Genomic DNA, 27186 nt, shown 5'->3' with positions numbered 1-27186 from the left:
GCGGGCTTTATTTTTCTTTTGCCAAACGTACTGTATAGGTAGGGCCAGTGTACAGCAATATGCATTTTAACAAATTTATATTTAACAAATATGCCCTTTTAAGTAAGTTATTTCTTATTATCAATATCAATAGAATTAATATTAGATATTTATATGGAGAGGGGAAAGCTTTAGAGTGTGACTGTAAAATTCCAGCACAGATCAGAATCCACTGGGAAGACATTTAAACAGATTGCTGGGCCCCAGTCCAAGAGTTTTTTATTCAGTAGATATGAGATAAGGCTCAAAATCTCCATTAGTGACAAGCACCCAGGTGATGCTGATGTGGCTGTTCTTCAAGTCACACTTTGTGAATCTCATATTTAAAACCTAGTGGTTTAGCCCTGGCTGGTGTGGCTCAGTGGACTGAGGGCCTGCAAATCAAAGGGTCGCCGGTTCCATTCCCAGTCAAGCCACATGCCTGGGTTACAGGCCAGGTCCCCATTGGGGGGCATGCAAGAGGCAACCACACATTGATGTTTCTCTCCCTCTCTTTCTCCCTTCCCCTCTCTAAGAAATAAATAAATAAAATCTTTAAAAAATAAATAAAACCTAGTGGTTTAGAGAGAGGCCTCTATATCTGAACACCTAAAATGGAACTCTGATTCTGCCATGGGCACAATTAGTAGTGCCCAATCCCCTGGGCAATTTTAGAAAACTACTTAACGTCTTTGAGCCTCAATTTCCTCATCTGTAAAATGGGGGTAGTAACCATTTTACCCACTTCAGATATAGTATTGTAAAAGGATTAAATGAGATAATACATGTAAACCTTAGATTGAGCCTGAGAGTCACCAATATTCAGTAAGTGGCAGGGGTGGTGGTAACTATAATCATTATAACTATTGTTCAATATTATTATTCCTCTGCTGCTTTATACCTGCAATCAGGGCATAAGAAATCATTGGATCACAGCAGTAACGAGAAATCTACCTGCGAGAACTGCAGCCCCAGAGACAGGAGTCTTTGGTCAAACTGTGGCTGTGAATTATTTCAAAGTAGAAAGGAGGAAGGACAATGAAGGAATGTTCTGTATCTATGTAGCATCACAAATGTCCTTCCAAGTGAAGTATCCTGCCTGCCACAACACCAGGTCCGCCCTACAGATAGCTCAGTAACTTTTCCCAATGTCACAGACAAAGGGATTCATCTCTCAAACATTAGCAGAATAGTTTTAACATTGTGCAGGGTATGCAGACACAAAGGCAGATAAGCTTTTAAAAAATCAGATGAAGATATTTAAGAGAAATTAGTAATAAGAGGATCAGCAATGAGTATTTTGGAGTTAGGGTTAAAACTGTTTTCTTAAGTTCACCAGCCATTATGAGTAATATTGTGGATTCATTGGGTCACTGTAAGCTCCTTAGTTCTATCCACTACTTGACTAGACCACCAACCCAAAACAGACTGAAGGGGACTCAGGCCAACTGGGGTGTGGAAAGCACTGAAGAAGGAAGACGACACAGGAATAGCTATGAGACTTGGGTGCAGATTAAAAAGAGGTCGCTGATCCCTAGCACAGAGGTATAAGAGGTCAAAATAAGAGCTATATTTAAAAGTGAAACTGAACTGGAAACTCCTGATGGGGAAGAATAACACAGAACAATGACTAAGAGTCAGCAGGCCTGTGTTTTAAGTATGTTTCTGCTGCTCTCAGGCTGTGAGGCCTTGGAAAAACTGCACAATCTCTCTGCGTCTCAGTTTCTTTGTGTATAATGATGGTGAAAAAATTGTTAGTAGTATTATTACTGTTATCATTTTTGACAGGTATATTTATGGACTGTATGTCCTATCCAGGCCTCTTATACCATCACAATTCTCACTCAAGGTGAAGAATATAATTCTCAGTCATTGTGGCTGTGAATAAATAAAAGGGAAAGTAAGTTTGCCTGTTGGAGGAAACACTCTTACAGGTAATGAGGATAATAAATCTTCCTCAAAGCAGCAGTCTAAAAAAAAAGAAGATTAGGCACGATGATAGGGAAAGCTGACAAAAGCTGTAACGAGTCTGAGGTTTTCCCTTATGTATAAGCTAAACAGGGAGTCTACCACAGATGGAGGACAAAAGATTTCTGGGTCAGAGACAAAGGACTGTATTACCATAGTACAGTGGGCAACATGAGCATCAGTTCACCATGCACTCAAGTTCAGTACAGGTGACATGATGGGACCAGATGATAACCACACACACAGTGGGCTGCTTTATGGGAGAGCAACCCAAGGCCTAAAGCCCAGAGCTTTTTGATCAAGCAGCAAACATTGCAGCAAGCATGAAAATAAAGATATTTAGAATAAAAGGAGCAGCAATGAGTATGTTGATGTTAGTTGATGACCTTCCACCTGGGGAACAAGAAGTAACAGAATAGCCACACTGTAGTCACCCAGACCTACTCAGCTGCCTGTGTGGCTGATTATAAAAACCATTCAGTAGCAGGAAATGGAGAAGTCTTGCAATCTGACACACTCGGCATAAATGTATGCTCAAGGCCCAGGGCAGCTTGCTTCTACTGACTGAGCACCAGTCAGTCTGCTAGGTACTTCATTGAATTTTCGCATGTACTTTTTCATTTGTACAGCAATGGAGTAGTTCACCATCAGGTAGGATGACAAGTCAGAGTCTTTAAAGTGTATAATAAAACATCGGTTCACCACACTGTAAAGAATATAAATATGGACTTCCAGCAAGATGCAGGCATAGGTGGACGCACTGTACCTTCACTCACAACCAAGATTAGAACAACAACAATTTAGAGGCAGAATAACACCCAGAACTGATAGAGAATTTATCTGAATGGAAGTCAGACAGCCAAGAAGTTGAAGTAGACCTGTTCATCCAGACCAGTAGGAGGGGCAGAGAGGAGGAGCAGGCTTGGGTCGGGGTGCGTGGAGATCAGGGAGAACTGGGCGCCTAAGGCACCGGGAGTGCATAAGCCTTCCGGGATGCACAAGATTGCAGCGGTGGACCCTGAGTACGCAAGCAGCGGCTGGTGGAGCCAGTGAGGCGGCATTGTGGACCAGGGCAGAGCGCACAACCCAGGATCCCAGAGAAGGGACTGACATCCCAGGAGAACGGAACTACCAACATTGTTCCCTCCTGCCCCCGCCCCCACATACAATGTCACAGTCTAGCGACTGGGGTGCCCAGCCCAGGTGAACACCTAAGGCTCCGCCCCTCACTGTAACAAGAGCAACCAGACCGAAAAAAAAAAAAAAAGGAGAGAGAGAGAGAGACATGTCTCCAACAGACGAACAGATCAGTCCCCCAGCACTCATCCTTTTGAGTGACCAAGATATAGCCAATCTATCAGATGCACAGTTCAAAACACTGGTGATCAGAAAGCTCACGGAATTGGTTGATTTTGGGTGCAAATTACATGAGAAAATGCAGGTTATCATAAAAAAAATGAAGGAAAATGCTCAGAGAACCAATAGTGAAGGGAAGGAAACTGGGGCTCAAAACAATAGAGTGGACAAGAAGGAAGCAAGAAACAACCAAGCAGGAAAGCATGAAGAAATAAGAATTCAAAAAAATGAGGAGGAGCTTAGGAACCTCCAGGACATCTTTAAACGTTCCAACATCTGAATTATAGGGGTACCAGAAGGGGAAGAGGAAAAGCAACAGATTGAGCATGTATTTGAACAAATAATAAAGGAGAACTTCCCCATTCTGCCAAAGGAAATAGACTTCCAGGAAATCCAGGAAGCTCAGAGAGCCCCAAAGAAGTTGGACCCAAGAAGAAACACACCAAGGCACATCATAATTATATTAGCCAAGGTAAAAATGAAGGAGAGAATCCTAGAAGCAGCAAGAGAGAAGGGGACAGTAACCTACAAAGGAGTTCCCATCAGGCTGTCAGCTGATTTCTCAAAAGAGACCTTCCAGGCAAGAAGGGGCTGGAAAGAAGTATTCTAACTCATGAAAGACAAGGACCTATATCCCAGATTGCTCTATCCAGCAAAGTTCTCATTTAGAATGGAAGGGCAGATAAAGTGCTTCTCAGATAAGGTCAAGTTAAAGGAGTTCATCATCACCAAGCCCTTATTTTAGGAAATGTTAAAGGGACTTATCTAAGAAAAGAAGATAAAGAAAAACCATGTATAGTAAAAGGACAGCAAACTCACAATTATTAACAACCACACCTAAAGCAAAACCAAAAGAAACTAAGCAAACAACTAGAACAAAAACAGAACCACAGAAATGGAGATCACATGGAGGGTTAGCAACAGGGTAGTGGGAGGAGGAGAGAGGGGGAAAGGTTCAGAGAATAAGTAGCATAGAATGTAGGTTGAAAATAGATAGAGGGAGGGTAAGAATAGTATGGGAAATATAGATGCTAAAGAACTTATAAGTATGACACATGAACATGACTAAAGGGGGGGATATTGGTGGGAGAGGGTGTACAGGGTGGAGGGGAGTGAAGGGGGAAAATGGGACAACTGTAATGGCATAATCAATAAAATATATTAAAGAAAGAATATAAATATTATTTCAAACAACATAGGATACCAGGGGTTCAGGTTCCCACCAGTGTCTTTTATAAATTGCTAACCAAAACCCAGTGAAGACTGATGCTTACAAACAAAAGACCATGGTGATTTTAACTTTTCATTCTCCTTGTATTTCTTTTAGAATTTCTAAGCTCCATTATGTCATCTCAGCAGAAATTTATGTACTGAATACTGCTCTAGTTCTCTATGGAAATAGTTTGACAAAGTGGGATTTAATATCATACCCTCATTTTTTAAAAATAATTCAGAAAGTCTACTTTTGTTTTGATTTTAGAGAGAGAGAGAGACAGAGAGAGAGAAAGAGGAAGGAGGGGTGAGAGAGAGATTAATTTGGTATTCCACTTATGTATGCATTTATTGGTTAACTCTTAAATCTGCCCTGACCAGAGATTCAACCACAACTTTGGCATATCGGGACAATGCTCTAACCAACTGAGCCATCAGGCCTACCATGCCCTCGTTTTTGGCTTAAAAGTTTGTATTCATTGTAAGGTATATAACTAATGAATCACTATGTTATACACCTGAAAGTAATATAATACCAAATGCCAACTATACTTAAAATTTTTTTGTTTATACAGTTAATACTAAATAAAGAACATCTTAATAGTTGAAGCTATGCTCACTATCTTGATCAACATCCCCAAAGATTCACAACATAAATATTTCTTTTTAGAAATCAGCTCTAGGAAGACATTTGCCCAATATGCTTATTCATATTGGCTATGATAGATTTGTAACTCAGCATGCTGTCCTTCTGCCTTGGCTGTGGGAAAACCTGGAACTAAGTCTTGGACTTAAAAGTAGACATTTCCCTCAGTCCAAGTTTTCTATAATAATTATTCGATGCCCTTCATTGCTTTGACTTCGTCCTTGTATTTTTATTTCAGAGCTTTTAAAGAATTATGATACATTGTCTCAAATAATTTTTTGAAAGTAGCCAAAGTAATGAATGAATGAACAAAACAACCGAAGTTTGGGGTTTAAAAAATTTGCTATTGTTAATATTTCTCAAAGTACCCATAAAGCTTTTAAATTTAAGGCGTAATCCTAGAATTAGTTTAAGGCTTACAAAATGTAAATTGAGCTTCCAAGAGTTAGTTAGCATGCCTTATACTATGAATTTTCCTGACTGTGCTTTTATTGCGGTTTAATGAGACCATTATAAGAAATTCTAATCTGGGATCTAAGCATTTGACATTGTTAAACAGCTGAATGAAAGAGAACATAAGAGTTGCAAAGTAGAAAATACATTTATTTTTAAATTGAATAACATTATGAATGTAACAATGTTGAAATGCTAAGAAGCATCAGACAGCTCCACCAGTTCCTGCTTCATAAGGTCTAAATGAATTGGAGAGCAATTTCTGAGAAGCCAAGGGGAAAAGGATCTGGCATCCATTCTGGGGCACTTCCCAGGAATAACAGGACAGAAGTTCCAGCGTGCAAGTTAAAGATGTCTCATGGTTGTGCTGCTGGCTGCTGGGTTTACCCAAAACACATCAGTGACGATAGGTTGATCATGAGCCAGCCACGGCACAGACACTCTCATCACCTTGGTGAGGCCTAGATGTGCCTGAAACTACTGAGGTGGGCCATGATAGCCCCCATGGAAGACCACATCCAGCTCAGTACATCTCAGCTAGACTTTGAGCTAGGCTCTTCCTGTAGCCCAGAAGAATGAACTACCATGAGCTCACCCAGAGAACACACAAATCCTTAAAGACATGCATCTTGCTCCTGGAACCCCAAATCCACTCCTGCTCTGTGGGTGACCTAAAAGAGGGTGAAGACTCAGCTGTCAGTCCACGGGACATCAAACACATCTATTTGCTACAAGGACAGCAGTCAACATCCAATCCTGTCTCCTGGTATCAACCTCCATCTGTGCATTGAAGAGCCAAAAATTAATTTCTCAAAAACAGTTATAATAATTTTAACCTTTAATTTATACAGTAAACATGTGTCATTCAGTATATGGCTTACACTGTTCGGCAAACCAGAAAAAAAATTTTTTTAATGAAGAGCTGACTTGAGAATGGTTGACAATGACCAACCTTTACAGTGAGGAAGGTTGCCAGCACAGAACCTTCTGCCCAGCAAAAGGGGTCTCTACAACCCTTTCCCACTGCTAGAGCTGTGTGCGGCAGAGTGACCCTCCAGTCTGCTTGGAGCAACTTAGCCAGTAGCAACCTCCAGGCTAATTTCCCAGCTTTGGGTATAAGCTCAAGATATATATATACACACACACATATATATATGAAAAAGAAAAGACCAGGAATCCAGAGCAACTTCAAAAAAAACAAAAAATGTTGTTCTGTTTCTCTCCTGTTTGTCCCAACTACTGGTCTAAGGGCTGGGTTAGTGAGGAGGTCAGGTCTGCAGTTTGTATTTGCTCTTCTCACCTGCCCTTTCATTGCCTCTCTTCCCCAGGTACACTCCACACTGAGGGTTACATTCTAACAGGAATCTGCTTGCTCCTCTGGCTCTTTCTACTGGAATGTTAATCCAGGAAAGGTGCCAGTAGATGGGAGATAAGTTACAGCCTCTCCTTGAGACATCTGGATTCAAAAGGAGCCTCTTTTAAGCTAAATCTAAAATCTCTAATGAGAGAAGATGGAGGCGTAGGTAAACACGACTCTTTTCTTTGCACAGCCACATCAAAATTACAACTAAACTACAAAACAACCGTCATTCAGAACATCCAGAAATCATGCTGAATGGAAGTCCTACAACTATGAAATTAAAAGGAGAAACCACATGGAGACTCGTAGAAGGGGCAGAGACATGGAACAGGCTGGTCCCACACCCACATATAATAGATAAAAATTGGGAGGGATATCTCAGAGCAAGTGGTCTCAGCCCCACACCAGGACCCCCAGCCCAGGGTTTCAGTGCCAAGAAGATAAGTCTCTATAACTTCTAGCTGTAAAACCCAGCAGGAATTGGAGCTGTAAAAAAAACTAGAAACTTCCGGAGTCCCAGGCAGTTCCTCTGAAAGGGCCCACACACAGACTTTTTAGACTCACTCCCTCTGACCTCCGGTGTTGAGGCTTGAAAGGCACCAGGGACATACAGCAAGGAACTGATTTTTTTGGCATCAGGGTGAGAATTGGAGGGGCAGTTTTCTCTCAGAGAGAAGTGCTGGCAGAGGCCATTGTTCTTTTGATGAGCTCTCCCCATCCTACAAAAGCTAGCAGGCAGGTGCCTTATCTGAGACCCTATCAACCTTGCTCAAATTGTTTGTCCTGCACTGGCGATTCCCTGAGGCCTTGACCAACCCAAATTTTGGGCAAACACAAACACAATCTGCTTCCAGTGGCTTTTCCATACAAATGGTTTGTTTTGGCTCATGCTTCAGATTTTCCTAAATTGTCTCAAACAAGCAGCATCTGACTTTCAGCGAGTCCCATACCTATATAGCTAAGTGGTCCCAGGCCTGCCACTAGCAGCAGCAGACCTTGGTTCACAGTTTGGCCTTACCTTGGCACCTCCAAGCCCAGCACAAGTCACCTGCAGATCACTGTATATCTCATGATGTAAGGCCCCAGACAGAACACAGGTGGTGGCTGGCCTTAGATGTGCCAACAACAATCAAGGCTCAACTACAAGAGGAGGGTGTATACAGTCACAGTGGGTGCACCATGAGTACCCACTTGGGTTATAGAGGAGGCTGTGCCACTGCACCCTATAGGACATTTACTACACTAGGCCACTCTACCAAGCCTGGAAGATGTAGCAGCTCTGCCTAATACATAGAAACACAGGGAGGCTGCCAAAATGAGTAGACAAAGAAACGTGATCCAATTAAAAGAACAGATCAAAACTCCAGAAAAAGAACTAAATAAAATGGAAACAAGCAATCTACTAGAGGCAGAGTTCAAAACACTGGTTATAAGGATGCTCAGTGAACTTAGTGAGAAACTCAACAGCATAAAAAAATCCAGTCAGAAAAAAAGGATACACTAATTGAAATAAAGAATAATTTACAAAGAATTAACAGTGGAGTGGGTGAAGCTGAGAATCAAATCAAGAGATTTGGAACATAAGGAAGCATAAAACAACCAATCAGAACAGCAAGAAGAAAAAAGAATACAAAAAAGTGAGGACAGTGTAAGGAGCCTCTGGGACAACTTCAAGCTTACCAACATTTGCACTATGGGGGTGCTGGAAGGAGAAGAGAGAGAGCAAGAAATTGAAAAGTTATTTGAAAAAATAATGAAAGAAAACTTCCCTAACTTGGTGAAGAAAATAGACGTGTAAGTCCGGGAAGCACAGAGAGTCTCAAACAGGATGAATCCAAAGAGGCCCACAGCAAGACACATTATAATTAAAATACCAAAGGTTAAAGACAAAGAGAGAATCTTAAAAGCAACAAGGGAAAAGCAGTTAGTTACCTACAAGGGAAATCCTGTAAGACTATCAGTTGATTTCCCAAAAGAAACTTTGCAAGCTAGGAGGGATTGGCCAGAAATATTCAAGGTGATGAAAAGCAAGGACCTACTCTATCCATCAACACTATCATTTAGAATTGAAGGACAGATAAAGAGCTTCCCAGACCAAAAGCTAAAGGAGTTCATCATCACCAAACCATTATTATATGAAATGTTAAAAGGACCTATTTAAGAAAAAGAAGACTAAAACTTTGAACAATAAAATGGTGATAAATACATATCTATCAAAAGTTTGGTTCTAAAAATCAAGCTAAGCAACCAAGAACAGAGACAGAATCATGGATATGGAGAGCATTTTGATAGTTGCCAGATGGGAGCGGGGTATAGAGGAATGGGTGAAGAAGTGAGGGGATTTAGAAGTACAAAGAGGTGGTTACAGAATAGCCTTGGGGATGTAAAGCACAGTGTAGGAATTAGAGTAGCCAAAGAATCTACCCATGACCCATGGACATGAACAATGGTGGGGAGGTGGCCTGAGGGAGTGGGGGGTGCTGGGTGGAGGGAGTCAAATGGGGGAAATTGGGACAACTGTAATAGCATAACCAATAAATATAATTTTATAGGAATCGAATCCAAAAATTGAATCCAAAAAACAAACACATAAGCAGAACAGAAGCAGAATCACAGATACAGAGAATATGTTAAGGGTTGCCAGATGGGAGGGGGTTCAGGAGGACAGGTGAAAAAAATGAAGGGATTAAGAAGTACAAATAGGGAGTTACAGAATAGTCATGGGGATGTAAAGGACAGCACAGGGAACAGAGTAGCCCAAGAACACAATGTGTGACCCATGGACATGAACAATGCTGTGGGGATTGCCTGAGGGACTGGGATGGCTAGGTGGAAGGGGGCAAAGGGGGAAACTCAGGGCAATTACAATAGCACAAACAATAAAATATAACTTAAATTTTAGAAAAATAAAATAAAATCTCTAATGAGAAAGGGTTTGGATTTATCTGAAAAAGGACCACACCCACTAAGGAGAGTTTTCCAAGCACAACTCAAATTATATTGCCCTGAGCAAAGGGCTTTCGAATGGCTCTGGTCAGGTCAGATTTAGGGATGCAGAAAACTCTAGAGATAGCGTATCATAGCCTGAACAAATGATAATCCTTTTGTCTAACTCAGAGAAGTACAAGAAAATCTTGTGTAAGAATGATTACTATTGGGAAGAGGATACTTCTATCTAATATTCAAGATAACATAAAGAATTTGTTGGTTCAACTTGACAAATATGTCTGGAGATCCTCTTAGGAGCTGTACTATGAGATACTTGAGTATACAAAAAAAATTAGTCAGACAAAATGCCTACCCTCAATGTGCCCAGTTTGACAGAGAAGATAGACATGTGAATAATGCAAGGGGGTATGTGCTGTAATAGCTTTACATGCAAAGTGCTCTCATCAGAAAGGGAAAAATGGAGATGGCTGCTTCAAATATTAGTAAATGAGATATCTTCACTGTAGAAATGCTAAGATCTCAGGTAATTTTTTTAATGAGGCTAGTATTAGATTAGGGAAAGAAATGGAGAAATGAAGAAAAATAGGTCTGTAATTTAAATAGGACCCATTGCAAAAAAAAAGTTTTGCTTTTATCTTTCAAACTACAAGTCATTTCAGACACATGATTATGAACTGTGTTACCAGAATAAAAAATAAACAGAGCATGGAAGATGATAGTGCAAGTTAATATTAGGAATTAATATCCATGAAACCTTGGCCATCAGTACTCTCAGGGCTAGAGCCAGGGAACCAGAAGATGAACAGAAAGAAAACTATAATGTAGAAGGAAAACTAGATGAAAGCATTACTGAAAATTTCAATAGAAGTGGAACCAATGCAATGGCACAAAAGGCAGGGCTGCCAAGGTAGATGATTTATTAACAGAGCTACTAAATTCTGTGTCAAAGACAATTCCAAGACAAAGACTGAAATTAAGAGAGAGTGAAGCGGAAAGTACAGAGAATGGGGAGTTCAGACTCCAGATTCTAGTCTTAGCCCCACTGTAACAAATCAGGAGTCCTTTATGGACCCCGGTTTTGATATATGTGAAGAGGTTTCCATATACTAGACACCCTCTAAGTTTCCTACCATCTTGTATAAAGAAACATGGATAGCCCTGGCTGGTGTAGCTCAGTGGATTGAGGATGGACTGCAAACCAAAGGTTGCCAGTTGGACTCCTAGTCAGGTCACATGCCTGGGTTATGAGCCAGGTCCCCAGTGGGGGCCACGTGAGAGGCAACCACACATTGATGTTTCTCTCCCTCTTTCTCCCTCCCTTCCCCTTTCTCTAAAAATAAATAAATAAAATCTTTAAAAAGAACAAAAGAAACATGGATAAAGTATAGTACTCATTTATTCATTTCATCTTAACAGTATTGAGCATGTGGCCTGTGCCTGGCGCATGAGGATGTAGTGGAAAATAAGGGGCTCACACTTGGGCACAGAAGGCAGTCAAATGAGATGACAAAGGGTAGGAATAGTACTTGAGGATACTCTTAATTCTTCTGTTGAGCTCTATGGTACCCAGCCTCCACAATGGCTCCCAATGATAGCTGTTTTGGATATGCACACCCTTCTGTAATTTGTTCTCGCATTGTATCAGGGTTGGTCCATTTGACCAACAGTCTATGTTGGAAACAGTATAACATGGAAATAATGGTAGGTCCCTTGCAAGATTATTAGGTTATAAGAGACAGCTGCTTCAATCTTGGGGACCCCACTTCTTCCTCATCTATATCTATCTCTAGCTCTAGTTTTCATGGATCTCTTGCTCTGGGGGAAGCCAGATGCCAGCTTGTGAGCAGCCCTACAGTGAAAACCTGAAGCCTCCCACTCTGAGCCACTGAGGAACTGAAGCCTGTGGGGATCACATGAATGAACTTAGAAGCTCAAGCTTTGCCTGCCCCAGTGGAACCTCGGGACGACTGGCTCAACAGCTTGACAGCAACCTTGGGAGAGACTCTGAGCCACAACCTCCCAGAAACTGCATGAGATCATAAATCTTTGTTCTTTTAAGCAGTGAAGTTTTGAGGTAATCTGTTATACAGCAATTGGTAACTAATCCAAGTACCACTCCCCACTCCCATAGACACTTGCACATGTACACATTCATGGTTTTGGTCTGAATTATTTTAAAAGTTAATATACGTAGAATTACACAACTGAGGCTTAGAAGGTCAAGATGATGCTGCTAACTGACAATAGAGCATGGACTAGAAACAATGTCGTAATTTATATTCAATGCTCCTCTCACTATATTGTGTCGATTCTCCATAATGGATTAATTTCATAGATAAAGAAATAAGGTCCAAGTGGATTAAGGAATTTGCTCGAAATTTTACAACAACCAAGTGGCTGAGCCTCTGCATTAGCCTATTGAACATGATTCCATTCTTTATAATAATCTTTCCTACTCTCAAGTCTTGCTGACCTTGACTGAGATTATTAGCTGAGTGAAAAGTAAAAGAAACCAGAGCTGTCTTTAGGAGGCAAGCTGGGATGCTTGCCCCAGGCTTCTCCGTTCAAGGTGAGCTTTATATTGGTGATTTGTCCTTAGCCATATATTCTGTCATCCACTTATTCAACAAGTATTCTTTTTGATACCTGCTTTAAGCACAACATATTCTATGGGTTATAAGGAATACAAAAATCCAGGACTTAAAAATCTAATTAGGAAGAAAAGACAAATATGAAAAATCACAGTAAATCACAGTAAAAATCAGTATATGTTCTCCTGCTGAATAAACAATAGGAACAATATATGCAATCATTATATCTTTTAAAAAGAATCATAGATTAAAAAAACAAAAGAATAAAGGAAACTCACTCCCCACTGGTAAAATCTACCCTACCCTCAGGCAATGTAATCTAGGCCCAGAAATCCCTACTCTTATCCCTTAAAAGTCCCTTTCTCCACTGGGAATATTCCATTAATTACCATTGCAAACACCACCAGGCCCCTGGAGATACTGCATCCTTCTCATTGTCTTGAGTGTGACTTGGTTGTGAGGCTAAGGAATTTGAACTCCATTGCTACAATCGGTGAAGGTTTTTGAGCTGATGGTTCATCAGGGATGAGAACTGAAGGGGTGTCAGGGGCAGTGGGACTAAAGTCAACACCCACAGTTTAATAATGGGTCAGTTGAACAGGTCTGCCACCCTGTGACAGGGATGGGCAGCTTGCCTTCTGAGGTGGGAGCTGGAGACTGAAGGGGTGGTGGGAGCCTATCAGTGACTGACTAGCAGCAGCTAAAGGCTTTTTCATGCCCGCTTAAAGAGACCTTGTTTTCTCATGATAAAGAGAACTGAGACCAATGTGAGCCTTTTAAGCAGATCAATATGGCCCCAGGTTCTCAGTATGTTTAGTGATCTAGCTCTCTTGTCACAAAGCTAGAATGAACAAATCAGAAACTATATGCTTCCCCGTCCAGGCATAAGTTTATTTTCACAGAGGACTGTGAGAAAGGGACTGGCAAAAGGAAACAGGGTAAATTCTGAGCAGCAGAGAACTTTGAGCTGTGCGTGTTCTTCAAGTCAGCAGATGAGCAAGAGCCCCTCTGGACACCTAAAGGCCCTACAGGCCCTTGAATTTAGTGTATCCCGAAGTATATCATTTATATTCTCCTTAGTACATGTTCTTCCTTCTTCATTCTGTGATTTGGTGAATGACATCTTGGCCCAAAGCCAAGGCGCCAAGCCAGATGCTCTCCCCACCTCCCAATCAGTCAGTCTGCACTCTCAGTTCTTCCTGAGAATCTCTCCAGTCTGTGTCCTCTCTATATTTACTGTGCCAATCTTGGTTTAATTCATACTCTCACTGTCCCAGAATGAGAATATTCCTTGAAACAGACAGGTATTTCTCAAGGAGAGTGTTTCACAATTGCATTAGTCAGGGTCTCAGCAGGAGACAATCACACTCCAAAGTGGTACCTGGAAGTCCTCAAATGAAGAGACTATTTACGAAGGTGTGAGCAGGCTCCAGGAATGAGCAAGGATAAGATGCTCCTCCCCGAAACTAGCCATAGAAGGAAATCATTGCCACTGCTGGGTCTGAAGGAATACGAGGAAGGAGAGAAATGCAGCTCGGAACCCAGAGTGAGCTGTGACTGTACGGACCTCCAAACAAGAACTGTGACCACAGATAGAGCCACTGGCAAACTGAGGCCAGGTGGAGGGTGTTACAACTTTCCTGTCCTGTCTCTCTGCCCACCCTGTAGTCTCCTGCTGTGACTTTCATTGGCTGAACCCAAGAAGCCAGCATACAGGGGATGTTTTCAGGTTAGCCTCCTAGAGTCAGGGCAGAGGAGCATGGAAAGTGGATCTGGAGGGGCAAAAGGAGAACACCCACAACAAAGGCACTTCACAGTACTCATTTGCACATTAAAATACTTTTTAATAGATTAGCAGTTTACTGTCTTACAAATCTGTCGGTGGTTCCCATCATCCATAGAATGAACATCCTTCCTAACCTTGTACCATAACTCCACCTCCAACATACACAATAGAGCACATCATCACTGACTCCCACCTGTCTCTCCAACTTCATCTCCCTCCCCAAAATTTATACTCCAGGCTACTGAACTGCTGTTTCCATGACCCTATGCTGTCCTTCCTTCTGGAAGGCCCCTGATGATCCCAAGGCCTGCATTAATGTGAGCAAGTGAATCCTCTTCTAAAAAAAAAAAAAAAAACTTTTGTGATGCACCAGACTAGATGATATCTATATTTGCTCCCCTGCTGACCTTAAAGCCTACATCTGTTATAACAACACTTGTTCATCACACAATACTAATTATTTGTATGATATTTGTCCCCTCAATTAGGCTGAAGAATTTCTTGAGATCAGGGGTCATCATGATAGTATAGCTCTGTACCCCGGCACTCAGTACAATGACCTGCACACAGTAGGTACCCAGTGAATACTTGTTGAATTAAATTCCTGCTCTATGTAAGAACCACATGGGTGGTCAGCAATTGAGGTGGGATCTTTCCATGTCACACCCCCAAATCCCCTAAGCAGAGAGGTAAGCATTCTGAAGAAAAAAATGCCTGCAACTTGGGTTCCTTGCATTTGGTTCTATCATTCTTGCTTATAGACACTGAGGCAACTGCTGAGAAAAGACAAGGGGTTGAAGTAAATGTCTCAGTTGATAGGGAACTTATTTCTGAAGTAACTTCTAAGTACCTGTCCACAAACACCAAACCAGGAAGTATGGTAGGAAGTCTCCTCAAAGAGGTCAAAACACAAGTGCCCTGAGAAAAATTGCGTTTTCAGAGTCTCTGCTTTTCTTCAACTTGTTTGCTCTAGACTAATCATAAGCTCAGATTTTCTCAGGTAAATCTATACCATGGAACAAGGAGTCAACAGGGTCAGGTATTGGTCTAAAGTTGTTCAGATATTCTCTGGAAGCATGACTAGCTTGTTACCGACACAATTCCAGACACGTTCAGAAGGGGAACAATGGCCGCTCCCACCAGCTACAGGCCTGGTGCAGTGTGCGATAACAGGGAAAGCACAGCCTGACAGAAAAAAGGGAGGAAATGTTTAAATCCTACCTCTGCCCCTTATTGGCTGGGTGACTTCAGTCAAGTTACTCTGTGCTTCCAAGGATGTTTCCCCATCTGCCAAATGGAAGTAAGACCAAACCCACATAGTTATTGTCAGGATTAAACAAGATAACATCAGAAAAAGATTATTAGTAAGAGCTCAATAAATTTTTGTTTCCTTTTTTACTACCTTGATCCTCACCTGAGAACATTTTTTCATTGATTTGAAAGGGAGGAAGGGAGAGAGAGAAACATCAATGTGGAAGAGAAGCATTGATTGTTGCCTCCCTCACGCACCTGGACAGGGGGCCACACACGCTTGGACTGGGGGTCGCACGCGCCTGGAACAGAGATCAAACCTGAAACCCAGGCATGTGCCCTGTTGGGAATCAAACCCGTAACCCTTCCCTTCAGCTATGGGACGACATCCCTACCAACTGAGCCATACTGGCCAGGGCATTATCTCCACCTTTAAGAAGGTGCCTTTCTAATTTTAAAAGAGGCAGGTGACTTGGATAGATGCAATAAGGTACACTACCTTGTTTGTTTAAATTTTTTAAAAATACTTAATTTCAAAGCTTCCTTATGGCAATACTGTGACAGAAATAAAACTAGGCAGTTGTTGCTATGCAACATCAGTAGTTTGCTGAGGGACTAGATATATCTTTCCTGTTACTTATCTTTAGTTGAATTTTGAGCAGCATTTTTCTGACTACCCAGCGTTATGCTGTTCTTATTACGTAAGAGGAAACTGTTGAGATTAGAGACGGGGGGAGTGCTGAGCTGAGTTCCACTGGACAATGGCTGGTCCATAGCTGCCTCAGTGCTGGCCATTTTGCATCCTGTTTTCATTTTCTTCTTTTTCCTTAAACTCTTTTCTTCACTTTCATAAAAAGAAGATAATGTTGCTTTTAGCCCTTTTCTTGACAGCAGTTTTGTTGGGTTTTGGACTTTGCCCTTTTGAAACAATAAATGTGAGAATTTATCTAAAAACATTATTCGTAGCCTGTTTATCCAATAAATATCTCTACTTTTCACTTGATAAAAGACATATCAGAATTAATACAATGCCTTTTTTAAAATATTTAACGTTATGCTCTGAATTACTCTTATCCTCACCCTGTGCTGGTATGCAGTCTTCATACATTACATCTTCTTTCAGAAAGCTCCCTCCTTAAAAAAAAAAAAAAATTGTACTACAACAGATCTGCAGGAAAATTTCTAAATGCATCTCATTCCCAAGCCCTCCTTCCCATCACTGACTCTTGCTGCTTTTCCATGTTCTCCTTTGAATCTTCAGGTCTCACTCACCCTGCCATTTCTAGGCCTCTTTGCCCACTCTTCTGCTCTCACCCCAGGACATGCCTGGATTCATAGACCCTTCTGCTGTTTCCCATTCTGATTTCACTGGCAGTGACTTCTTGAAAATCTGGGCAGGTGCAGGAAGAGCGCTTAAGAATTCAAATGGGGAATATTTTGTGACCAGGCATTAAGAAAAACCTGAGGTTAGGGGGCGTCATGGGGAAAGGGTAGGCATTCTGAAGCAGATGTGTTTTGAGCTAGGAGGGCTTACTCTGCTGGGAGAAATGATGAAACAATAACAGCACACTGTAATTTGAAAGGAACTCTGGGGTTTGCATGCCGATGCCTGTCTTAACCCACTCCCACCCCCTCTCCAGCCAGTGTGTCTATGGTGTTATCTCCCTGCCCCAGTTAAAATGTACTGGCCTTTCACTTGCCTCACTCAGTTTTCCCAGGATCAACTATGTAGATGATAAATGGTCAGGACTGAAAGGAACCCCTGAGAATGTGTAGTCTAACTCCCTGATTCCAAAACGTGGAGCCCAGAGACTGGGAGACATTGGCTGAAGTCACATAGCTTGCTAGTGTTATAAGGAGAGAGGGACCTGGTGCCACAGGCCCTGGCTCTCCAACTAATGGACTAGTGGACTAAAAGGGAGGCCTGAAGGGTGGAACTTTAAAGCAAGGCCTTAGTTTATTATCTAACTCATATCTAATTAACAACTAGAGAATGGTGAAATCTTAGTCTCAGGCAGAAGAATGGAAGGCCCAAAGCAGTAAAGGGCAGAGCTCTGAAGTTACGGGGATTGTCAGTGAGCTTTAAATCAAACAGTTCAAACAAGTTCCTGTTTCTTTTATCAGTATATCTTGCCCTATGGTTGTCAACAAACGTTCATGTAGCAAACGGAGTGAGCAAGCACCTGCTGCTTCCACATGGGGCATCGAGCACTGGGGTGCAGTGTTGCGAAGGGTAGGATTCTGGTCCAGCCCATGAAATGCTGGTGCACTAAAGGCCAGGCAAAATCTCAAATGAAACAGGACAAAACAGAAGACAGATCGTGCAGGAATGCTTTTTTCTCACAGAGAGAGAATAATTAATCACCACTGTGAGAAAGAAGAGGTCAGAGATGGTTTCACAGAGGAGGTGGCTTTTGGGCAGGATCTTAAAGGAAAAACATGAAAGTGGCAAGTAGGCAGCCAGGAGGGAGAAGGGCACTCCGTGCATCTCAGGCCCCAACAAGCAGAGCGTCTGTGGCTCCTGGTGACAGGGGCTGTGGCACATGGCTGTGCAAGAAAAGGAGGCAGGATATTAGGCTGGAAACACAGGTAGGAGCTGGACCATAATGGGCCTCTATGCTCACAATAGGGTTTTGATTAATAAATTCATTACATATTTATAGTCCACTTGGACAGGAAAAAGATTTGCAGCTATGACATTTGGACTTTATCCTGTGAGCCACAGGGAGTAGAAAGGTTTTAATAATAGGAGCATCGTGACTGGATTTGTGTGTTGAAAAGATTTTCAGATTTTCACAACTGACCCTTCAAATGCTAGGTGAAATGAGCAAATGTTGCATCTTTCCATGGGTGAAAGAACTGTAAAAGCTAAGCTATATTTACAAAGTGGGGAATATTTCAAGAAGACTTAGCTTGTTGTGTCTGTTGAATTCTAAATAATAATGCTTATGGGTTAAGATAAGACAGGAGGATGACATCAGCTTTTACTCTGTGGGAGGTCTTTGAAGCTCAACTAAGCTTCTAATGCCATTAAACGTTACAAAGTCTTATTTATAATACACAAAGTGACCCCCTACTTAGATAGCCAAATAATAGAATCACGAACATTTGCATAACTCTCTATATTCACAAAAGACTGACTCCATTTTTTGTTTTGTTTCCACAACTGAGTAGATCAACATTCTTTTGGTTTCCATCTTACAGATGAGAAAACAAACTCCAAAAGTGACTTGCCTAAGATAACAGTCAGTCAGGGATAAAGCTGGGAATTGAACCTGGGTTCTTCCCACTGCACATTCGGATGCTCTTTCTACTGGAGCTGGCTAGCTTGCTGGTAATCAGTAATCAGCCAGGTCACCTTCACAGAGATGAGGGACTGTGATCTGCACAAAAGCTGCCATCAGTTTACTGATCATCTTGGTCATGTCCTCACCCAATGCTCACTGACAATCAGGATGTCATAAGGATATGATACCACTTTGTAAAGCGTGGAGTGTTAAACAAGGGTAATGCTCATCTATAGTGTATAGTATAGATGAGTATATACTATAATATATATTATATACTTAGTATAATATAGCCTGAACCCCAAAAGCCTAGAAACCATCCATTTCTTAGAGTTGATGATAAAATATTTTCCCCTTGAATCTGCCTCTGTCACATGGAGAAGGGAAAACAGAAATAGGCTGTACCATTAATGTGTCCCTCTTCCAGATTACTTTTGCAGCTATAATGACACATAGATGAGGCATTAAAAACATCAGTTTTAAATGAGCAAAACAGTGGGCAAAGTTACTTCACTTTGCAGGACCTGTAATCATCTGTAAAATGGAGTTGAATCCAATGAACTCCAGGGTCAATTCCTATTCTAAGACTGAATTATTCTATGAATAAATAAAACAGGTTTGTGTAAGATCTGATTAAGGTCTTTTTTAGCTGTTAGGAGGCAAATACTGGGAACATAGTTTGAACAGCGTACTTCTTTCTACAAGCCTCACATTACTGCACCCCACCCCCAACTTTAGGGATGAGATAGCCTGAACTGATTTATCAACAAACAGCCGTAAGAGGAAGACCAGAGGTGTAAGACGGTGATCTTTTGGATAATGCAGCACCATGAAGAGTTCTCCTCTTCCTTCTCTCCCCGTGGCAACTGCAAGAAGGGAAGAATGCCCCTCCGCTCCCACCCCCCCAAAATAAACAACCTGGTTTAAAACAGTAGGTAAAGGACTTGAATAGACATTTCTCTGAAGAAGATATACAAATGACCAATAAGCATGTGAAAAGAAGCTTTATATCATTAGTTACCAGGGAACTGTAAATCAAAATCACAATGAGACATGACTTCATACCTACTAGGATGCCTGTAATCAAAAATGTGCCCAATAGTAAATGTCACAAGGATGTGAAAACCCTTGCATATTGCTGGTGTAGATGATGGAAAACATTTTGGTGATTCCTCAAAAGGATAAACATAAAATTATCATATGACCCAACAATCCCATTCCTAGATATATACCGAAAACTATTGAAAACAAGAACTCAAACAGTTGCTGTTGTTCTTTTCAGCATTATTCACAGCAGCCAACAAGTGTGAATTAGCAAAATGTAGTACATTCATGTACCTATAATGGAATATATTGTCAGCCATAAAAGAGAAAGAACTTCTGAGTACATGCTACAATGTGAATGAACTGTGAAAACATTATGCTGAGTGAAAGGATTCAGACAAAAAGAACAAATATTGTATGGTTTCACTTATTTGAAATATCTGGAATACGCCAATTCATAGAGACACGAAGTATGTTGAGGTTACCAAGGACTGGGCAGAGGAGAAATGGGGAGTTTTTGTTTAATGGGTACAGAGCTTCCGTTTGGGTGATGAAAAAGTTGTGGAAATAGTAGTGATTGTTGCACAACATTTTAAATGCAATGGAGGCCACCAAATTAAATACTCAAAAAGGATTAAAATGTTTATATGTATTGTACCACAATAAATTAAATAAAGAACAGAAAAGGGAAGAGCTTCCCCCAGTTGCAAGCTGAGACCTGCCCCCAGGGCAGGAGAAAGCTCCAAGCCATAGGGCACAGGGGCACAGGACGACAGCCAGGCTGGGAGGAACAGGCGGTCCCCTGGTCCCCTCAGGCGCCTGTTTCCAATGCCTGCAGAAGATAAATTCCACACCTGGCTGCAGGGCCTGAGCAGGGGGCCGTGGAGGGCAGATGGCCATGAAACCTACAAAGAACTACTAATGCCAGTGGATCATGCAGGATGAATCCCCACGGCTCCCACTGGACCTTCCAGCAACCAGCCAAAGAGCAGTGGAAATGACCAAAAAGATGGTTAGAAGATGCCACCATGTGTGTCCTTCGCCCTGTCCCTGACTCACCTCAGGGAGCACGGCAAGAGGAAGATGGAGGGAGAAGGAAAAGAACAAGTAGAACGCCAGGTGCCCCTTCCCACTAAACCACTGGAACTGCCATTCTAACCTTAACAGGGGGGAGGCAGAGGACAGTGTTGAAATAAATATAATGTAGATGGTTTTAAATGAAGAGTTTGGGGCTCACAAATTGAAATAAGATTGTTTTGAATAGCCCAAAGTGACCAAAGTATAAGGAGCCAGACTGAAATATCATTAGGAAGCTAGCTCTCAGGAGGAAGTGGTGGTTTGGCAAAGTTGGTAGAAGTTATTGGACAGATATATCATATTTATATTACAATGAGTTGAGCCTGTTTAATACACGAGCTGCACATTGCGGGGGATGTAGGCCAGTGTCCCCATATCGATTCTTCCCATTCCTTCATAGTAAGAGGACTTGTAGTTCTAAGCTTAGCAAACACCCACTCAGAACAGGAAAGACATTTCCTGATCTGCCACGGCAGTTAGGTTTGAGTATGGGCCTAAATTCTGGGCAATAGAATAAACATGGCAATAAACAATACGTGGCAGTTTTTTGGAGATCTCCCTTAAAAGGCCAGTGTCTTTTGTCTTTTGCCTCCCTTATCCTCTTTCTTTTCCAAGCATTCTTCAGATCTCAATTTGATGACTGCGGCATAGCCAGCATTCTAGGTGGTGAGGATAATGGCCACAGCACAAGGTGGCAAAGGGGCCAACTGCAAGGCTTCTGGATTCCTGGAAACTTTGTGGAATACAGCCACTACATCAGCCCTGGACATCTTTGGTGTGCTGGGGGGAGGGGGAGTATATTTTTACCACTATTACTGTAGGCCTCTGTAACTCACAGTTGAACCTAATTTTATATGAAACACGTGAAAAATATCACAAAAATAATCTATAAATTCAAGTGTAGAAAAGAAATAGGAACTATGTGATACCTCTTTACCTTGATTTAGTCAAAATAACATATATACTAAAAAACAACATTTACAAGGACCTTATGCGATGAATTTTACCAAGAGCTTCGTAAACTGAGGCTTAAAAATGTCAAATAACTTGTCCAAGGTCACACAGTGTCTGCAGGGCTAGCATCCGTAGAGCCACAGTAGAAATCCAGTCTGTCTTACCCCAGACCCACACTCGCGCTGCATCACACTGGCCTAGAAGTTCCTCTGACAAAGGCCTACTGCTGTGGGGAGAGCTGGGATAGATTAAACTGTAGTAGAATTTCTTAGAATTATTATAATGTATAAAAAATGGATTTGTTGATATTGGGTGTAGATAATATTTGGTAATTAATAAAATAACAAAAAGATGTAGAATTTGCTATCTTGGCTACTACAATCTTTTTATAGTTCTACAGTACTCTTGTTTAAATAAAATGTAAATAATTAATTCTCAATTTGCTTATAAATTGAATAATACTGTACTATAATGTGAACCCAAATATATGTTGGAAAACAGCCACCAGAAGATGTACAACATTAAAAAAAAATGCTGTGACAACAAACCTACAATTCTGGCCAAGTAAAGTACATAGTTGCTATTTGTGATAAATCCAATAAAGCAGATTATCTGAGTTTATTTGTATTGTTACTGTAGAAAGTAGAATTACTCTGAGAATGTATTTAAGAAAGGGTTTTTAAATTTAAACATCTTTGATAAAGAAGCTAAAACAAACATAAAATCTGAACATTAAAATAAGACAGTTATCTTTGCTAACCAATTAATTTTCATACATTGACTAAATACATTTGAAGAGTGGTGATTCTAATTCACTGGCATTAGTTCAGAAAATGGTATTTGGGAATATTCGTCAGGGAACTAATAATCCCTTATATTGAATACATGCACACGAATTGAAATACTGTAGATATTTAATAAATATTTGCTAAATGAAAGAATAGATAGATCAAGGTGGAATGACGGCAGTTAAATGGATGAATGAATGGAAGTGGAATAAATGAATGACTGGTGCTTTACCAGTTTCAAACAATTTCTCTCACTTTACTCGAAAGGCATCTTATGAGCAAGATGGCTGAAAAAGACATCTCTCACTTGTGTCTCCCCGCCCACAACAATCTGACATACATCCACGGACAAAAATGCCTTTGTGGGTGCTATGCGATCCAGCACCACATGCCAAAGGACCCTGGAGGAGTCTCACACTCACCTGTGTAGGAGGTAACAGGCACACATACCCTGGCTGTGGACCACGCAGTGGCCCACAGACTGCCTCCAGCCCATCTTGACCACAGTCTAGGTGTCTCTGGAGAGTGGTCACAATCAACCACAGGTGACAGAGCACTTGTGGAAACTGAAATATGCATCAGAAAAATTCCAGTACACTACCGGAGCAAAAAATAGTTTAAGTTTGAATGCACTGGAGAGGGTAAGAGGACATTTTGACTTTACCCACATCTGCTGTCCCCACAGCTCAGTGCCAAAAGAAAGCTTTCCTTCCCTACTGTGGGGGAAAGAGCATGTAACTGAGCACCTGACCTCCTCAGCTGTGCAAGACTCTGGCAAAGAGGCCAATTCTCTCTTGCCTCCCTAAAGAGTATGAGTTGTAGTCTGCATGACTGGGAGGGTGGGAAGAGGCTGGGAGAATGGCAGAGAGGAACCCAGCAGGGCATGAAAGAAATGTGGATCCCACTAACAGTGCCATGGACTCGTTAAGAAGCCTGCCCACAAGCCACAGGGGCACCTTTCCCATGGGCCACCCCAATCAGTCCATGGGCACCCCCAAGGCTCCCACACACCCCCACCCTATAACTCATTTCCTGGGCATGCTCCTGATGGCAGAAAAGTGAGCTTTGGCAGATACTTCGTAAGCACAGACAGTCAACCTGAATCTGCGGGCCCAAGAGAGACCATAAGCTCGAGTTTTAGCATTGCCTTTGGGAAGCCAAAAGGAACACTATCGAATCAACAGCCTCACTTTACATCCCAAGAAACTAGAAAAAGAAGAACAAAGAGCCCAAAGTTAGCAAAAGTGATATAACAGAGATCAGAGCAGCAATAAACGATGTACAGAACAGAAAAACAATGGAAATGATCAATGAAACAAAGAGCTGATTTTCTGAAGAGATTTTTTTAAATGCCAAACCTAACACAGTAAGAGAGAAGACTCAAAAATTAAAATAAAAAGTGAGAGAAGAGACCTTACAACTGATACCACAGAAATACAAAGGGCTGTAAGAGATTACTATGAGCAATTATATGTCAAGAAATTGGATAACCTAAAAGAAATAGATAATTCCTAGAAATATACAACCTACCGAGACTGAATTTTGAAAAAATTGAAACTGAAAACAGACTAATAATGACTAAGGAGATTGAATCAGTAGTCAAAAACTTTCCAACAAAAAATAACCTAGGGTGAGATGGTGAATTTTACTGAATATTTAAAGAAGAATTAATGTCAATCCTTCCCAAATGCTTTAAAAAAAATGAAAAAAAGGGAAAACTCCAGACTCATTTTATAAGGCCAGAATCACCCTGGTACCAAAACCAGGTATGAACACTGTAAGAAAAGAAAACTACAGACCAAAATCCTTATAAATATACATGAAAAAATCCTCAACAAAATACTATCTAAATGAATTTAATGGCATATTAAAAGGATCACACACCATGATCAAGTGGGATTTATCACTGTGATGCAAGGATGGTTCAACATATGCAAATCAACCAGTGGGATAAACCACAGGACAGAATAAAAGAGACAAATCATATGATCACCTCTGGAGATGGAGAAACAGCATTTGACAAAGTACAACATCCTTTCATGATAAAAATGCTCAACAATTTGAGTACAGAAAGTACATACTTCACATAATAAAGACCATACGTGACAATTAACATATAATCAGTGGTGAAAGGTTGAAAACGTTCCCTCTAAGATCAGGAACAGAACAAGGGCGATTACTCTAACCACTGCTATTCAACACAGCCCTAGAAGTCCCAGCCACAGCAATCAGCAAGCAAGAGAAATAAAAGGCATCCAAATTGGAAAGAAAGGAAGTAAAGCTGTCTCTGTTTGCAGACAGTATGACTTTATTTATAGGAAACCCCGATGACTCCGCCAAAAACTCTTAGAACTCACCCACAAACTCATAACTATTTGATACTGCTAATTACTCCTTTAATTTCACCCCTCTCCTGGCTTTTGGGACATCACCTATACCTGGTTTTCCCTTCTCTCTGCCTCTGGTACCTCTCATTCTCCTTATCTGATTCCTACTTATTGAATGTAAATATTCCCTGGGATTTTTTTTTCTTGTTTTTTTTTCCTCATCTACAGTCTCTAACTACACAATCATCATTCTCAAATTTTCAAATCTCACATACATTTGGAACAGACAATACAAACTTATAGTATCTATATATAGTACAGTACTTTAAATATAATTTATCTTATAATTTTCTTAACATTTCCTTTTCTCTAGCTTATTTCATTATAAGAATACAGTATACAATACACATACAAAATATGTGTCAATTGATTGCTTATGTTATCAGGAAGGCTTACAATCAACAGTAGGCTATTAAGAGTTAAGTTTGGGGGAGTCAAAAGTTACATGTGGATTTTTTTACTGTATGAGGGGTCATTGACTTATTTGCAAAATAAGGGAGTCCAAACATTATATTTAGGAACCTTTCAGAAATAATATTTGATGTTTCTATTTTTGACTTGAAAAGCACTCTATTCATTAAATGTATTTTCTAGGTACTTGTACAAAAATATAATCTCAAAACCACATTTTAATAATAACAGGGAATGATAAGTTTAGAAGCCGTGCTTTATAGAATTCCAGGGGCAGAAAGAAGGTGAGTAGACTGCTTTTACTGAAGTTTAAATGAACAGCTCTGAATCCCAGCAAATAGAGCAGAAGAAACACCATTTTCCCTTCAAGTCCAGCAGAAAATTATTTGCTTACCTGGGATGGTTAATTTTATGTGTCAACTTAGCTAGGGCACAGTACTCAAATATTTGGCCAAACATATTTGGATTAACACTGAAGCTTTTAGAAAAGCAGATTATTCTCCATAATGTAGATGAGCCTCATCTAATCAGTTGAAGGCCCTAAGAAACAAAAAGACTGAGAACGCCCAAGGAGAGGAAATTCTGCCAGCAAACTGCCTTTGGACTTGAGCTGAAACATCAACATGAACTCCTCCCTGGGACTCCACACTTGCCGACCCTACAGATTTGGGACTTGCCTGTCTCCATTGCTGGCTTTAAAAAATGAAAGGAAGCCCTGCCTGGTGTGCCTCAGTGGACTGAGAACCAGCCTGCAAACCAAAGGGTCACCAGGTTGATTCCCGGTGAAGACAAATGCCTGGGTTGCGGTCCCCAGTTGGGGGTGTGTGAGAAGCAACTGTTTGATACATCTCCAGCACATTGATGTTTCTCTCCTCTTTCTCCCTCCCTTCCCCTCTCTCCAAAAGTAAACAAATAAAATCTTTTAAAAATTAAAAATAAATAAAAATGGAAGGAAGAGGATCATATGCCAATGAATGTGGGCAGCCTCTGGAAGCTGGAAAAGGACTAGGACCCTCAGTTAAAACAGTGGTCTTGGGGGAAAAGTGATTTGTGTGACCACAGATTTGTAAGCGGAGTGGTTCCAGGAATGCACTGTGGACATAAACAAGGACTGCCTGTACTTGAAGCAGAAACAATACAAACCAGCACCTGAGCAAACTCTGAAATGTACCCCACGACCAACCACTGGATCAGAGTACAAGACAAATAACAATCCCGATGAAACTTGGGAAAGAGCACTAAATGGAATTTAATATTGTTCCCTGACATACCTTTGTTTACAGAGGACTAATTGTTTTCATCAATCCTGTGACAAAAAGAATTAGAGGAGACAGAAAGAGGAAGAACAATTTGGTTCTCAGTGAATTCTCGATAAATGATTGGCTCTTTCTCTGAAGAACCCTACTGTAACCCCTTCCTAGACAGAGAAGAAAAGAGTCATCCCATCCCATCCTACTCTTATCCCATGTCCCATGACCCAGGAAGAGCTAGCCTCAGCCAGAGGGCTCATCCACTCAGTAATGAAGGAAAGTCATAGGGATCTACAAACCATAAAGTACCATGTACATGTGTGATAACATAATTATTATCATCACTATCATCACTTCAGAAACTATTTGAAACACTAGATACAAGTAGGTATGCTCAG

This window comes from Phyllostomus hastatus, unplaced genomic scaffold (genome assembly GCF_019186645.2).
Source record: "Phyllostomus hastatus isolate PE091 unplaced genomic scaffold, TTU_PhHast_1.1 phas_scaffold_93, whole genome shotgun sequence".
NCBI lineage: Eukaryota > Metazoa > Chordata > Mammalia > Chiroptera > Phyllostomidae > Phyllostomus > Phyllostomus hastatus.
This window is presented reverse-complemented; position numbering follows the sequence as displayed.